The sequence below is a fragment of the Macrotis lagotis genome, chromosome 8, assembly GCF_037893015.1.
Source record: "Macrotis lagotis isolate mMagLag1 chromosome 8, bilby.v1.9.chrom.fasta, whole genome shotgun sequence".
Classification (NCBI taxonomy): Eukaryota; Metazoa; Chordata; class Mammalia; order Peramelemorphia; family Peramelidae; genus Macrotis; species Macrotis lagotis.
The window spans coordinates 85,641,172-85,657,491 of NC_133665.1; the positions used below are offsets into that span (position 1 = coordinate 85,641,172).

The 16,320-nt window shown below is 38.5% G+C and overlaps 1 protein-coding gene across 4 annotated transcripts in view; it reads left to right on the top strand.

The window, feature by feature from the left end:
- ADAMTSL1 (ADAMTS like 1) overlaps window positions 1-16,320 on the top strand; it is a 1,134,116-nt gene that overhangs the window by 713,470 nt on the left and 404,326 nt on the right. The gene's annotated exons all lie outside the window — the stretch shown is intronic.

Sequence of the window (16,320 nt, forward strand, 5' to 3'; positions counted from 1 at the left end):
CTGAAGAGTCAGACAACTAAACAACAAAAATTCACACTACTGAAATAATGGGTTATCAAAGAATTGAAGGGACATCTACTAGCAAACAGCAGTGCTATGATGTATCATATGCTAATTATCTAACTGAAGGTAGAATACGATTTCACATATCTGAATCCAATGGAACCAAACCCAATCCAGATAAGTGAAAAGCTGACTATTCCTGAGAGGGCATTCCCTCGTGTATTTATATGCTGTTCTTTTTTTTTCTAAAGCTGATATTACTGATTCCCCACTGAGAGCATATGTTTCAGGTTGCTTCTCCAGTAGTGGTGATGGATTTCTGACAGTCCATCAACACTTTCTTTCTCTGTTCCTCTTCTGACCAATGGCACATACATGTAAGACAACTTACTAGGGTACAGAATATAATCTATGCATTAGTGAAAGCAATGACAAAAATGATGAATACAAAGAAACATGAGCATAATCTGTTGTAAGCAAAGAAGTAGAACAATATATAGAGTGATTAAAACAATGGAAATAGCATAAAAGACTATAAAATTATAAGGAAAAAATGAGATACCCACCCAACTCCTTTACATAGGTGAGGGATTCTCATATTTTTGACAATTCTCAAAAGACTGTTTTTAATTGTTGCCCCTATTTAGAGTTTCTCCTGTAAACTTGTGAATTTGACTGATTTGTTTTCCTACTAAGATTTTCCCTTTTGGAGTATGAGAATATAGTTCATATGTGGGTCTCTGCAGTTGTAGATAAAAAGGGTTCTTACTCCTGGGCCAGTATTCAAACTAATAACATTTCTAGAAGATGAATTTTTAACCACTCAAAAATAATACACACACATATGCACACATAATTCACAAAGAGCCCATAGGCATACAGTACATCCACAGTTCTCTAGACTTAGTCTCACCTTTCAGCAGAGCCTCTAATACTATCTTGTAGATGAGAGTCTGCTAGAAGAAGCAGATATTCAAAGAGGAGCAAAAATTTACTAGAAAAACAACCACTTTTAGAGTACTAAAAATTTACAGGAATTTACAGGAATACTTCCCTGCAAAAAGGACAGGCTTCCTCCTCCATTTCATGACTTGTTCCTTGATGATTCTCCAGCTTCATTACCATAAAGGTGTTCCTCTTCTCTATAGGACCAATTGGAATTCACAATTCTGTCTCCCAATGACTGGAGCCAGCTTATTATAAAGGATGCCTTTATAATAAAAAGAGAAAGCTAAGAAAGCAACAGGAAAAAGGTCTGAGATAGTATATTGTGAGGGAGAGCAGTAGTGACTCAGTGACTGTCAAGGGTCCTCATTAAAATAAAAGAAAGGTATGCTTTGAAAATCTCCAAAGTCCTCTGGTTCATTTTCCCCATGTGCCCTCCATACTTACACCCAAAGTATAACCTGGGATTGTAAGCATCAGGCATTTATCCTTTATTTTCATTAGTTTCCCTTGCAAACATTCAGACTTATATGTCATCATACATGACCAAGTATTATTTGCTTAGTAAATGACACAGTAATGACTCATACCAAATCCATAGAGAGAAAAAAACAAGAGACATATTTTCCCCATTTCAGATACCTGTAAAATTCCCATGACTTTTAGTGTTATTCTGGGTGTGGCTGTAACAAAGTGAATCAGAATTTATTTTATTTTATTTTTGGTTTCTTTTTTTGCAGGGCAATAGGGTTAAGTGACTTGCCCAAGGTCACACAGATCAGTAATTATTAAGTATCTGAGGTCAAATTTGAACTCAGGTCCTCCTGACTTCATGGCCAGTATTCTATCAGCTGCCCCTGAATCCCTTTGCCTACCATGATAAATCTATTCTGGGCAGGCATTCGCCTCCCTTTGCTTCCAGCAATCATATTTAACTTTCTTGTCATTCCTGATATATTATGTAGACCTCTACTGCCAAATAACAGATACTCTTTCTGCCCAAGGATTATGCCAATGAAAATAGCCAAATCATGAAGTTCATATGGTGGTGTTGCTCTTCCTATTCCTCCAGGTACAGAATGAGTCTGACCTTTTATACCATCCATTCTTTAGCATTGGGTCCCATGGTACCTTCTAAAAGAGTCCCTTTAAATTTATTTTAAACATCTCCTTTTCCTATTTGTTAGAGGCTCGGTTTTCTACCCCTGAATAAATTGGAATGATTTTTTTTTAATTTTCTTTCAAACCTTCTACTCAGGCAGCATCTATAAGTCTTTTGGGAATTTGGAAAGAGGCTGCAATTCCCTTTTCATTTGCCTTTCTGTCTCCCATCTTCCTCTATGCTCACCCAAGCCATGGAAATTTTTCCCATGAAGTTTCTCTAAAGATTTTCTGAAAGGAGGAAAGAAAACTGCTCTTAGAGTCTATATCTGTGATGTAGTAGATAGAAAAGGAAGAGTAACCCCGAGGAATGATGAAGATATGTATTACAGACATAGTGTTCTCTGAAGATAACTCTAACTGTGGGTCCAGATATATTATTTGTAAGCAAGAGAGAAACATAAGGTAGGTAGGTTGTGGTTTAGTATTTGTTTATCCTTTCTACCTCAGAGTCTTTTACTTCCCATACTTACTAGTTGCCTATACTAGGAAAGTTACTATGCAGTTTAATTTCTGAGTCTGTTCTATTTTAAAATTTCTTCATTATCTCACTTACTTCTATAAGGTGATAGATTGATAGATATAGAAAGATAGACAGACAGACAAACAGATATACTGTATAAATATGAAAGAAATTGCAACTCCTATGTGTAGCATATAATCTGAGATCTGGCCCAGTCATCTCCAAGAGACTATGATTTCCACCTTCGTGGGGAACAGGACAATGGTCATGAGATTGGGCAGCTGATCCTTTTTTTAACCCATCTCTAACAGATATCAAGCTACAATTATATCTATCCATCATATCTCACATAGCTGTAGGTCTAAGTGTATGCTTGGTTCAGAATAAAAGGTATTATCCTTGGTATCTTTCTAGAAGAGAGTAATAATTAATTTAATGTCTTCAGTTTCACTTCATCCCACTAAATATTGATTACACCGAAAGAGAACTAGAAAATGCTGAATAAACCCATTTCTTCAAGTAAAAGAGCAATCAGAAATTGGGAGAATGAAACAGATTAGAATAATCCATAAAATTCAAAATAATAAAGGATCTCTGAGTCTTGGAACAAGAAAGAATACTTCAGTTCAACTAAGGAGAGAGACTTCACACCAAGGGAAAATCTGTTCTTCACAGTCTTTAGGGCTGCATGTGCTTGAAGTCAAGAGATATGTTGGAAAGACAGTTTTCCTTTCATGTTAGTAGCTACAAGAACACAGTAACCATTCCAAATTTTGCACATGTTTTTTTTTCAAGTCTCATGATAATTTCTTCTAAGAAATATGTCTTAAATGTGTCTAAGAAATACTTGTGTTTTTTAACCATTATTTAAACTCAGCTCTCCAAACTCACTCCAAAGAGTACCTGGATTCAAATCTGACCTCAGACACTTGATAATTACCTAGCCGTGTAGCCTTGGGCAAGCCACTTAACCCCATTGCCTTGGGGGAAAAAAATCTAAAAACAAAGAAAAGAAAGTAAATATAAGCCCCCCCTTCCCCCAAAGAGATAGAGAACCCTCAAGAGAAGAGAAGTGAGAGGGAAAAAAGTATACTTCAGTCTGTGTTCAGATTCCATCAACTCCATCTCTGGGATGAGTTGCTTTCTTTATCATAAGTCTGCCAGAGAAGTTGCTTCAATAACTTTTCCCACAGTCAAGCTGTATTTTTGCTCTATTCTAATCCTCTCCATTCTCATTTATTCTAGTCTCTCTCTCTCTGTCTCTCTCTCTGTCTCTCTCTGTCTCTCTGTCTCTCTCTCTCTCTCTCTCTCTCTCTCTCTCTCTCTCTCTCTATCGCCCTTCACCTTGTCACTGCTTAGATCTTCCTTCTCTTTTATCACCTACTCCTCCCCTGCCACCATCCCCCTTATCCAATCCTTTTCCTCTCATTTTTCTCTAGGGTTAGATAGATTTCTATACCCTATGTTATTTCTTCACTAAGCTATTTCTGATGAGAATGAAGTCTCACTCATTCCCCCTCACCTTCCCCTCTTCCACTCCATTGCAAACTTTTTTCTTGATTCTTTTATGTAAAATATCTTAGCCCATTCTACCTCTCCTTTCCCTTCCTCCCAGTACTTTCCTTTATCACCCATTGACTCCATCTTTATATTATATTGAACTCCTTCCTGCTCTTTCTAACTGCTCTTATAAATGAGAAAACTCATATGAGTTAACAGTATCTTCTTCCCATACAGGAATTGACACAGTTCAACATCATTAAGGTCCTAATTTTAGTCTTTCTTGTCCACCCTCTCTATGCTTCACTTGAATCCTGTACTTGGAGATCAAACTTTCTATTCAGCTCTGGTCTTTTCAACAGGAAAGTTTGAAAGTCCCCTGTTTTATTGAAAGCTCATATTTTTTCCCCATGAAAGAAGATGTTCAGTTTTGCTGGTAATTGATTCTTGGTTGTAAACCAAGCTCTTTTGCCTTCCAAAATATCATATTCTAAGCCCAAGAAGCCCTTAGCATAGATGCTGCCACATCCTGTGTAATCCTGACTATAGAACCACAGCAGCTGAATTGTGCGTTCATGGCAACTTGTACTTGTTCTTGTACTTGTACTTGTTCATGGCAATTTTCTCTTTGACTTCAGAATTTTGAAATTTGGATAAAATAGTCCTGAGTTTTTTCCTTTTGGGATCTCTTTCAGAAAGTGTCAGTAAATTCCCTCAATTTCTATTTTTACCCTCTGCTTCTAGGATCTAGAGCAATTTAACTGCATTATGTCTTGAAAAATGAAGCCAAGGCTCTTTTCCTGGTCATGACTTTCAGGCAACCCAATAATTTTTAAATGATCTCTTCTGGATCTGTTTCCTAGATTAGTTGTTTTGCCAATGAAAGATTTCACATTTTCTTCTAATTTTTCATTCTTTTAGTATTGTTCTTTCAAAGTCATCAGCTTCCTTTAGCTCCATTCTACATTTTAAGGAGTTATTTTCTTCAGTGAGCATTTTGATCTCCTTTTCTAGATGGCCAATCCTGCTTTTTACAGCATTCGTCTCCTCATTTGCCTTGTGGGCTGCTTTTTCCATTTGGCATAAACTGGTTTTTAAAATGTTATTTTCTTCAGTATTTCTTTTGTATTTCTTTCACCAAGCTGCTGCCTTGGTTTTCATGATTTACCTGCATCCCTCTCATTTTTCTTCCTAATTTTTCTACCTCCCTTATTTGTTTTTCAAAGTCTTTTTTGAACTCTTCTTTTGCCTGAGCCATATAGTGTAGCCATATATGTTTTGATCCTCTGTGGAACCAAAGTAATTTTCTATGGTCAGGTTCTTCTTTTTCTGTTATTTGCTCATTTTCTCAGCCTATGACTGATTTATCACACTTCAAAGGCTTTGGGGGGTTGGGGTTTGGGACACCCCCCAAGGACCTTAATTCCCCTAAGGTCTAATGAGAGCCTCTGACTGCTCTCTTTCCTGTGCTCTAGTCTGTGGATGACCCCAAACACTCCCCTCAGCCCTGGAGCTGTGAGGAGGATTTCTTCTCCACTATGGTAGTATGGGAGCCCAGACTGTAACCTGGATCTGAGTATAGGCCAAGCACAGTCTTGCCCCAGGGAGAACAGAAAGACCTCTGTAGTCTCTCCCCACCCTCTTACCATCTGTAGCCTGCACACTCTGGAAATGTTGAGTAGTTCTGCAGGTTCCCACTGCAGGTTCTCACAGCAGGGCTGCTCTGAGGCTGGTGCTGACTGGAGCTCCAGACTCAATCTGCTGCTGCAGAATTCTCTTACTGTCCCCAGTAACCCCTATGCCAAGGTATCTGTAAACTACTCCCTCAGAGGCAGGCCCTCTCAGGGACCCAGGTGCCCTGAGGGCTATTCCTGAAAGCTAGAGCTGGTTTGCTCTTTCCAATTATGCTGCAGCTCTTTCCAACCCCCAGTCCCACAGACCTTTCCTGCAGATCTTCTAAGTTGTCTTGGACCGGGAAATTGTATCACTCAGTCTGTGGGTTCTGCCCCTCTAAATTTTGGCTAGAGTCTTAATTTTATGACCTTTAGAGTATCTTGGGGGACAGTTTCTGGGAATTCCTGCCCTCATGCTGCCATCTTGGCTCTGCTGTATCATGGGACTTTCTAGCTTAACTGCAGTCTGATTTTTATCTTTTCCACTTCAGTTGGGTGCAGAGGATCATATATTTAAAACTGAAAAGGACCTTAGAGACCACCTTAGAGACAATCTTGGGATTCTGTCCCTCATTTATTATAGAAGAAAATCAGTCTAGACTAGTGATTTACCTAGTTAATGTCTGAAGTGAAATTTGAACTCAGTTCTTCCCAACTCAATGTCTCATGTTCTATACACTTAGCCATTTTGTCTCTCATTGGCTAGTCAGAATTGCCATTTCTGAGACTTCTGGAATCTGTTTCTCCTCCAAACTAGAAACTAGATTTTTTTTTTATGTTCATTAAGTAACCCCCCCCTACACACACACACACCCAGATCACTCAATTATTCAACAAGCATTTAATAATGCCTACTATGTCTTAAGTAGGATGTTAAATGCCATACTCCTGACCCACTCCATCAACTCTTCAGAAATACCTTCTCCTTATCTTGCTTTCCCACTAACCTTGCTAAAATACCTTCTCAAGGTAAAAGGGCCTTTTCCTGGGCAAAGTAGTACTGAGCATGGGCAGTCTCTTCCATAGTACTGAAAATTGTGCTCTTCCACACAATTTCCCATGTAGATTAACTGGCCTTTGGGGGGAAAAACCCTCAATCCTCACCCTATTCTTCTGAGTCTCTATGGTTTGGACCCTTAAAAATCTATTTCTGTCTCTCTGTCTCTCTTTGTCTCTTCCTGTCTCTCTTTGCCTCTCTATGTCTCTGTCTCTGTTTCCGCCTCTGTCTCTCTCTCCATCTTTATCTCTCTGTCTCTATCTCTGTCTCTGTCTCTCTCTCTCTCTCTCTCTCTCTCTCTCTCTCTCTCACACACACACACACACATGCACCCTTTTGTCTAATTCCCTGAAACAAATTCTAGTAGCTGTACATTTTAAATCAATTTAGTCTTTATTAAAACACCATTCTGTGTGATTATGACCCATCTGAGTGTTTACCACCATCCATTCTTATTGCAAAGAAGATGAAGTAACATTTATTGCCTATCTTAAGTATAAATAGCCTCCAACTATTCTAAACAGGCAGTCATACTCAGAACCACTAAAACTGGATACCATTTCTTGTGTTCAGTAAGGGTTCGATCTTATATAGAGTGTATAGAGTGCTGTTGGGAATTTGTTCTCACTGATCCTCTTCTGCCCTTAAGGCAAATCCTAAAGATCTACAATGTCTTATAACAAAAATTATGATAAAATGTCATAGATATGTCAGATTATCAATAAAACCTTATTGGGTTACCTATCTCTCAAATTCAACCATCAGGGATGGCAGCTTCCAAACAATCTTGGGATTCTGTCCTTTAAAGCCCTCTTCAGTTTCTTCTCAATCTGATCTTTTGGACATTATCTTTCTCTGCTCCTTCACAAGAAAGCTAGACTCCAGCCAAACTGATCTTTTCAATGTGTTCTAAAAATACTTTGCATGTTCCAAGACTTTTCTCAGACTAAGAAGATTTTCCTCATCCTTATTTTCTGAATCCTAGCTACCTTTCAAGCTCATCTTCTGTAAAATAGTACTTATCCACTTGGGCTACTTTTATTTCTCTCTGTTGTGAAGTTTTATTAGTTCTTTACTCTGTGCAAAAGCAGATTCATGAAGCAGGTTTGCATTTACGTATCTCTCTTGCCTGACTACTTAATCTCCTGTGCCATATACCTCTGTTGTTTCCCCTGCAATGCCTAATATATATATATATATATATATAGCCTTTATATAGTGGGTACTCTGTAGTTGATTGTTCAGTGGTTAATCTCTACTGTGGAGTGGCTTGGGTAGGCTTCATGGGTGCTTCATGGCTTGGGATCTGAGCCAGAAGGAAACATATGTAATTCCTATCTGAAAGGTTCTATCTCTCCGGGACTCATTTTCCTAATTTGTAAAAATGAGGGAGTTGGACTAAGTCACCTCTCCTGTCTTAGTATCCTTTGACTTTAATTTTCTTTAGAACTTTCTATGTATTTTCTTATTTATCCTCATGGTTTGGGTATTTTTTAATCTTAAAAACATCCAGATCAGCACCATTCATCTTCTCCATAATCCTTTGAAAACATTATGGCTCCAACTTTATTGTCATCCTTTTAAAATTGAAAAATCAAGGTCTTCCATGAGAAAGTCAGTTTCCTCAATCCCCAGTTCTCCATTTTCCCAATGGACCTTGCTGCCCTCCCTGTACCAGTTACTTCAACCTGATGGCAAAACAGGGAGGTTCAACTTCAATGAAGAGACAGGTGACTTCAGAGTGAAAACTGTAACACATTCTCCCTGGGGAGATAAACTCCAAAAGTTGAGTTCAGTCTTTCCTGCCATAAAGCATATTGATGTTAACAGCTTTCTCTTGCTGGGGCTGGTGTTTTTTAAATTAAGCATTGTTAAATCCATACCATTTGGAACAATGCTTCAGACAGTTCTGACACCCTCTCTCTTGCTTCTGCCTTCCCTTCACTTAATATATTGTGTGTGGAGCTGAGAATCAGTGTGGCTGCTGCTGCAGATGAAGCTCAGACACTTGGAGATGGCTTTAATTTAGATACCTGATGAGAGAGAAGAAGTGGAGGGGGAAGGGGAAGACAGACTGTGGGACAGAGAGAGGAGGGGAAGAGACCAATAGACAGAGACAGAGAGGGAAGAGAAGGGGGAGAGAAAGAGATGAGAGAGAGAGAGAGAGAGAGAGAGAGAGAGAGAGAGAGAGAGAGAAGGAGGGAGATAAAAAGAGACAGAGACAGGGTAGGGGAAGGGGAAGGGAAAGGGGATAGGGGAAAAGGGAGGAGAGGAGGGAGAGAGAAGTAGAGAGGGAAGAGAAATAGAGAGATCAAGAAAGAGGTGGATATACATAAAGAGACAGAGAAAGGAAAGAACAAGAGAGGAGAAATAGTTGGGGAGAGAAAGAGAGGAGAGGAGACAGAGTTAGGGAGAGTGGAAGGGGGAGAGGGAAAGAGGGGAGAGAAGTGGGAGGGGGAAGCTGAGTGTCCAACTCAGATACCACCAGGGGTCTTTCTCAAGCCTGCATAGCATATATCTTGAGTTGATTAGCTAAGTTTTATTTTGTTTTTCTTCTACACTAAAAGGGCATTTAGAAATGATGAAGTTGAGAGACAGAAAGACCACAGCAGGGGGGAGAAAAAGGCGACACTGGAAAGTTAGGTAACATAGACTGTAATAAAAACTGAGGAGCTTGATCTTGAGTTCTTTTTCCTTTGCTTTAGAGCTGCTCTCACACTGGACCTATTGGCCTCATTATCACAGAATCTCAGAATTGGCAAGGATCTTAGAAATCCAATCAGAGCAGAAATCCCTCTACCATATCCCCAACAAATATTCTTCTATATTCTGCTTGAAGACCTCTGTGAAGGCAGTCTGCTTTTTTATTTTTAAATTTGTAAATGTCAGTTATGAGTGGTTTTTAATATTCACCCCTAAATCTATCTCTTTCTAATTTCCCCTCTGAGGTCATGAAGATTAAATACGATCTTTCTATAAGAAAGCTCCTCAAATGCTTGCAGACAGTTTTCATTCTCTTTCTACCTCCCTGCAAAATCAATAAGGATCCGTTGACCTGCACCTATAGGCAGATAGGTTTCACAATGGATAAAGCTTGGGGCTTGAAATCAGGTTCACATATAACCAGAGACATTTGTGTCTGTATGAATCTAGGCAAGTCATTTAACCTACATTTGCTTTATTTTCTTTAATTCTTAAATAAGGATAATAGTGGCTCCTATCTCTCAGGGTTATGATGAAGATCAAATGAGATGATATCTCTAAAGTGCTTAGTATTGTGCCCTCATATAATAGGCACAATAGGATTGCCATCCCCTTACTTCCTCAACTATTTCAAGCTTTCCAGACTTCCCCTTTTTTAACTCTCAGTGTGCTCTACCAACAAAGTTTTGTACTCAATTAGTGCCTCTTAGTATCCTCTGCTTTAGGGTCCTTCATCCCTCCCAAGCACAAAATATTCAACACCTTGAAGGCAGGGACAGCAGTGCCTTACAATACATTACACGGTGGTGGGTGAGCTGTTACCTAACAGAGTTCAGCAAATACTTGTTGACATGTCTTGAAAAGACATATTTCCTGACTTCATAGAAATTATATTCTAGGAAAGATACATTGGTATGCACATATAGAGCAGAATATTAACAAAGCATTGAACACCAAAACAGAGCAGATGGGATTCCATGACTTCAAAATGTTCTGCCAGGTTTCATTTCTGAAAATGTTCTAGAGGAGCACCATTGTAGTTGTTAGTAAAATCTTTGACAACTAAACTAGTGATGACAGCTTTCCATTCCCTCCTTAAATAGTGTATCAGGTTTATGGCAACCAAGTGGTTTAATGGAAGGAACATCAGATCTAGAATTGGAAATTCCTGGGTTCAAATCCAGTATTAGATACTTATTATGTCTAAGACGCTGAGCAAGTCACTTAATGTTTTCTGCCTCAGCTTTCTTATCTGTAAAAGGGTAATGATAATAGCAGCCACCTTCCAGTACTGTTATGAGCATAAAATGAGATAATAATTGTAACATATGTTATAAACCTTAAAAAGTTATATAAATGCTAGCTAATACAGGAACTCAGACGCATCTGAGATTGAATAAAGGATCTACACCTCAGTGGCTACATATCCAGCTCAGTGCTGATTCATCGTTAAGATAGCAAGCTATCAGGAGCTTCAGGGAGACAAAGGTACTTGAGTTTCAACATATTTGGGGCCTCCAAAGCCAGACTTGCTGCATATTCAGAGAATCATCCAACTTTGACTCATTTCCTGCCATCTGGGTATGAAGTTCTAGAGTTGATTCTATGTATAGGCACATTTCATCCAACCTTTAAGGTTCCCAAAATCACAGTAATCATCTATCTTCAACAAGGGGAAGAGAATCTCTGAAATATAATTGATTATGTTTCATTATAAGGTCTATAGTGAATACTCAAATCCATCAGAACTACAATGGCAGAAGGTACCAGAGAAGTGCTTCATAATGAACGAGACTCACATTTCTCTATGATATTGAGTAGAGAGTTATCAAAAATCCCCATTCTTAGATGGGGAATTTATATTTAGAGGACTCACATGGAGAGAACTGAGTGATTTACAAGGATGTGTCTCTCATATTTCCCCTACCCCTCCTTTGCAAATATGTTGAGATGAGGTTTCGGGATTCTCAGTGTAGGTGAATTCAGTCTATCCTGGGAAACTCAAATACTAGTGATTTAGTGAACAAAACCAAACTCCTTGTTGGTTCATACCCCTCCTCTATTGTATTTGGAATGACTAACTCCAGAAACTGAAGTTATCATCTCTCTTCCTATCTCCCTCAGCCTGGACATTATAGTTAATCCTCATAAAACTCTGGATGGTAGAGGCCCTACTCAATTATTAATCAATTAATATATTGCAGTTTATGGCAGACAAATTCAGAGCTCCTTTTTCCTGTGTTTTAGAAGTCAGCTTAGAGCAGCTAATGTTGTGTGTCCATTTTCAAAGAAGACCACAACTTCAGGGAGGTGATGTCATGACAAGCATGTGAATTGGATTTATGTGAGAAGGGTACTGTGCTAAGTCACAAGTCTCACTTTCTTCTCAAGAGCCATCTGGTTCCAGTGACTAGATATGAAAATCAGGATGACTGGAGATGGTCCTGGATGTGAGGTAATCAGGGTTAAGTAACTTGCCCAAGGTTACACAGTAAGTGGCAAATGTCTGAGGTCAGATTTGAACTCCTGTCCTGATTCCACAGTCATTTCTCTATCCACTGCAACCTACCTAACTTAACCCTGATTGCATCAATCCAGGGCCATCTCCAGTCATTGTGATTCATATCTGGACCCTGGATCCAGATGACTTTGGAGAAGAAACTTAGTATAAATACCCCCCCCACACACACACACACACACTCAAATCCTTTCACATGCTAGTCCAAATTCACTTCACCCATCTAGATCACCCATTCCAGATTCTTATTTGTAGTTATCTTCCAGCATGATTCAGATCATTCTCCCTCATTTCTCAAGGATTTAGTTGCTAGTTCACAGTATTCATCTCCATCCTAACTCTCGTCTTCATACTCCAGGACATCAATATGTATGTTGATGTACTGTCAGATATCTCAACTTCCCAGTTTGTCAACCTCTTTTGACTCCCATAAACTCTGAATTTGAGGGCTGTGTATTTTTGACTTCCCTATCCTGCACAGATGTGCTTACTTGATTGCAAATTCTTGAATTCTTTCCAGTATAACTTCTTTAACATTATTATCTCCTTCTGCCTCATTCATTCTAAATCTATTGTTTGTTCTCCTGCAACCTACAGTTTCCCCATCTCCCACTGTTTGCTAAGTCTATTGAGTGCCCCCTCCCTGGCAAAACTTTTCTCCCTCCCATCTTGACTTTATAATTGACCAGTTCAACAATATATCTATATCATCACTCTGCCTTTAAATACATTGCTTTCTTCTCCTTGAAAACATCAATTCTTTTATTTGTGCCCTTCATTTTATTCTTTATTATTATATCCTTTGGGAACGTGCCTGGTAGATCATTCTATCTTTTTCCCTTATTTTTATCTTTCCTTCTCTACTAGCTCCTTTCCTGCTGCCTACAAACATATCCAATTCCACTATTCCTAAAATCCTTAACTTGACCTTTCCATTTCCATAATCTATCATCCTAAATCCCTTTTTTCTTTCACAGTCAAAAATCAATTATACTCATTCCCTCAATTTCAAATGTCCAACTCATTTCTCCCCTTCTTCCGGACTGGGGCCTGAATGTACATCTCAATTCAGACTACTCTCTTGAAGTTTCTAATGTTTGAGTATATGTCAAATTTAATGGCTTTTCTTCTCAAGATTCATCCTATAAAACTTATTTATGGTTTATAATGTCCTCCTCTTTTGTTTTCTAGGATAATGTTATTTCTTGATTCTTCTGCTTACTAGGCTACTCCTTTTTCCCCTTCCTTTAGTCTTCCATATAGAGCTACTTAACTAATGTGCACTCACACCTCCCCCCATTAGCTATGGTTCAAGTGCTGTCATTACCAAGCCCACACTATTGTGTTCCCCATTAAAAAGCAGACAGACTATTTTTATAACCACCTTTTATTTCTTTTTACAATACCTAGGGTTTCTCTTCTATACCTTAATTTCTGCCTCTTAGTTATTCATTCCCAATAACAAAGAATTTTAGAAAGAGAAAAAATGTTTAGCACAGTCAATCAATACATTAAAAAAGTCTAACATTAATTCCAGTCATCCATACCTGAGAATCATTCCTTTCTTCCCATGCAAAGTAATGAGGAGAGTTATTTCCTCCAGCCTTTTCTTTAGGGTTAGGTTGGTCCTTTGTAACTGTACCATTTTTCATAAGTAATTAGCTTTTAGAAGCCTTTATTAAGATGGTTGAGTAATAACGGTTAGTAGAAACAATCCCCTAAAAAATTGTGACATACCTTTCCATATAAACAATATCCATGGAAAGGATGGGACTAAACCAGGAATACAATGGTAATGAGGCACACGTGGCAAAGGAATATTTCACTTCTTTTGTAAGACCCTCAGTAAGATTCCTTTAGTTGTAGATCTCTGCTAAGCTTCAAAGATGGGTGTATTTCGGGAATATCATAGACCCTGAAGTCACCCTTCCTTGTAATTCTGCCTTTTGTTCTTAGGGATACTTTTGCAGATAAAAACTGAAAATAGATATGTTAAGAAGGAACAGATCATCACTACAAAGTACTTGTATTTTAGATTCAAATTTTCTGTAGTAATTTAGATTTGCTTTTTCCAGCAGAAACTAATTATGTAGTAGAATGGAAACTCCTTCAGGGCAGCAACTCTTTAATTTTTAACTTGGTATCTTCAATACCAGCATAGAATCAGGAGGCTTCAAATAAATATTCAATAAAATAGTTGCCTTTGCTTCCTCTTCTCTGTGTATATCCTGTTAAATACTGGATTCTAAGATTTAAGAACTACTTCTTAAAACTGTTCCAAGAATGGATACAAAACTAAAAGCAAAAGTCTTAAGGTATAAAATATAACTATACAATACACAACTGTATGAATGATAGCAACTCACAATAACAACTTTTTTAGTGCAATGAGGATTTCAGATACTATCAGTCAAGAGTTTAAGTTCAATTATGTTCTCTAATGTACCAGTATTAGGTAGTTTTTGAAAAATTTGCAAAAGAAATAGTTCTAAAAACCAGAAAATATATAGAATCAAGTATCTCTCTGTGTGTTTGGTTTATAGTATCTGGTTTTTTTCCCATCAATCTGTTTGATCAAGAAAATCCAAGTAAATCTTCATATGCCTCAAGTTTCCTAACAAGTTGGAAATAGGATTTTAACAGCTTATCTATGCTTAATTGATATACCATATGCAATAAGTAATCTAAGTTCAACCTGAGGTTGAACAACCTGCTTTTCCCTCCTTTTTAAACATGCAACACTGCAGGCATATATGTTAGCAATCTTGCTTGTATTTACATGCCTATTACAGCACCACCAAGTTTTTCTCATATTCCCTGATTGAAAGAAGAGGGGAAAGAGGTGTGTATAAAATTATTCTTAACACATTGTAGGTATTCTTAACACAGTGTAGGTATCGTCTTTGTTAGACGATGCAAGGTTCTGCAATAAAAATCACTCAGAAGTATCTAATTAGGAAAATTATATAGTTGATGTATATTACCTCATATGTGTATGGGAAGAAAGGTAAAATGAGAGTCTTAGTTCGACACTTAGCACTTCCATAAATGGTGAACAAAATATTTCATTCAATCAACTTTTGCTTGTTCAGGATATCACTTTCTAGTTTGCAGATTATCTGGGCAGATTCAAGTTTCTTGACCTACTCTCAGATCCAGATCCATGTTCTACCTTCCATCCATTTCATACTCATCATCAATTGCCCTCCAAAATGAGCATCCTATCACAGTTGGAAGGCACCTTCCAATTCCTGTCTCTGTCTCTCTGTCTCTGCATATGTCTCTTTCTATTTCTCTGTCTCTCTTGGCTGGCCATTTTTCTCCTGTATCTTTCTCTTCTTCCCTCTCTTCCCTTCTCCTTTGCTCTCCTCCCTTTCATCTCTCTTCTCTCCTTTTCCCCTCTCCTCCTGTCTCTGCCTTCCTCTTTTCCTTCTAACATCTGTCCTGCTCCTCTCCTGTCCTTTCCTCACTGCCCTTCTGCTCCCTGCTCTTTCCACCTCTTCTTTCTGCTTCTCCCTTTCTCTCCCCTTTTTCCTGACTTCTCATTCTCCTAATATCTCCCCCTCTTCTCTGTCTTATTTCTCCTCTCCTTCCTTCTCCTTTTCTGTCTTCTCCTTTATCCTCTTCTTTTCTCCCTTCCTATCCTCTTCTTTTGTCCCTTCTTCTCTCCTCTCTTCTCTTTTCCCCCTCCCCTTCTCTCTACTCTATCTTGTACTAATATCTCCTTTTTCTCTTTTCCTATGTCCTCTCCCCTCCCTCATCTGCTTCCATTCACTCCCCTCCCTTCCCTCTCCTCTCCCTCTTTCCTTTCTCCTCTTTTCCTCTTAACTTTTTCTCTTTTTCTCTCTTCCTCTCCTCCTTTCTCCCTTCTGTTCTCCTAACATCCCTCCTTTCCTACCCTAACCCTTCTCTCTCCTCTTCATCTTTTTGCATCCTCCCTCCTTGCTTCTCCTCTCCCCCTTTCTTCTCTTATCAAACTTCAATAAGCAAAGAGAAAGGAGGTAAAACTTTCATTGCCCTTTCTGTTATGGAGAGTGACTAATAAGAGATTTCATTGGGCAGGAGGTTACTAGTTATAGTATAACTCTGGAGTTCTGTATGGATTTAATGCCATTTTCTCTGTCCCATACTAACCCAGACAGTCCTAAGGATGACGATGTCAAAGCAATTACACAAATCTGAATTGAAGTGAACTTGTCTTCTTTGTTAAGTGCTATCTTGAAAACCTATTGAATCATGTTCTTTGAGTTTCTTTTTATTTGGGGAGGGGTGGTTAATCAAAAAGACACTGCTATCATCTGCAGCTGAAATAATTACCACATATATACCAGCCATTGTGGGGGGGGGGGGGAGTTTC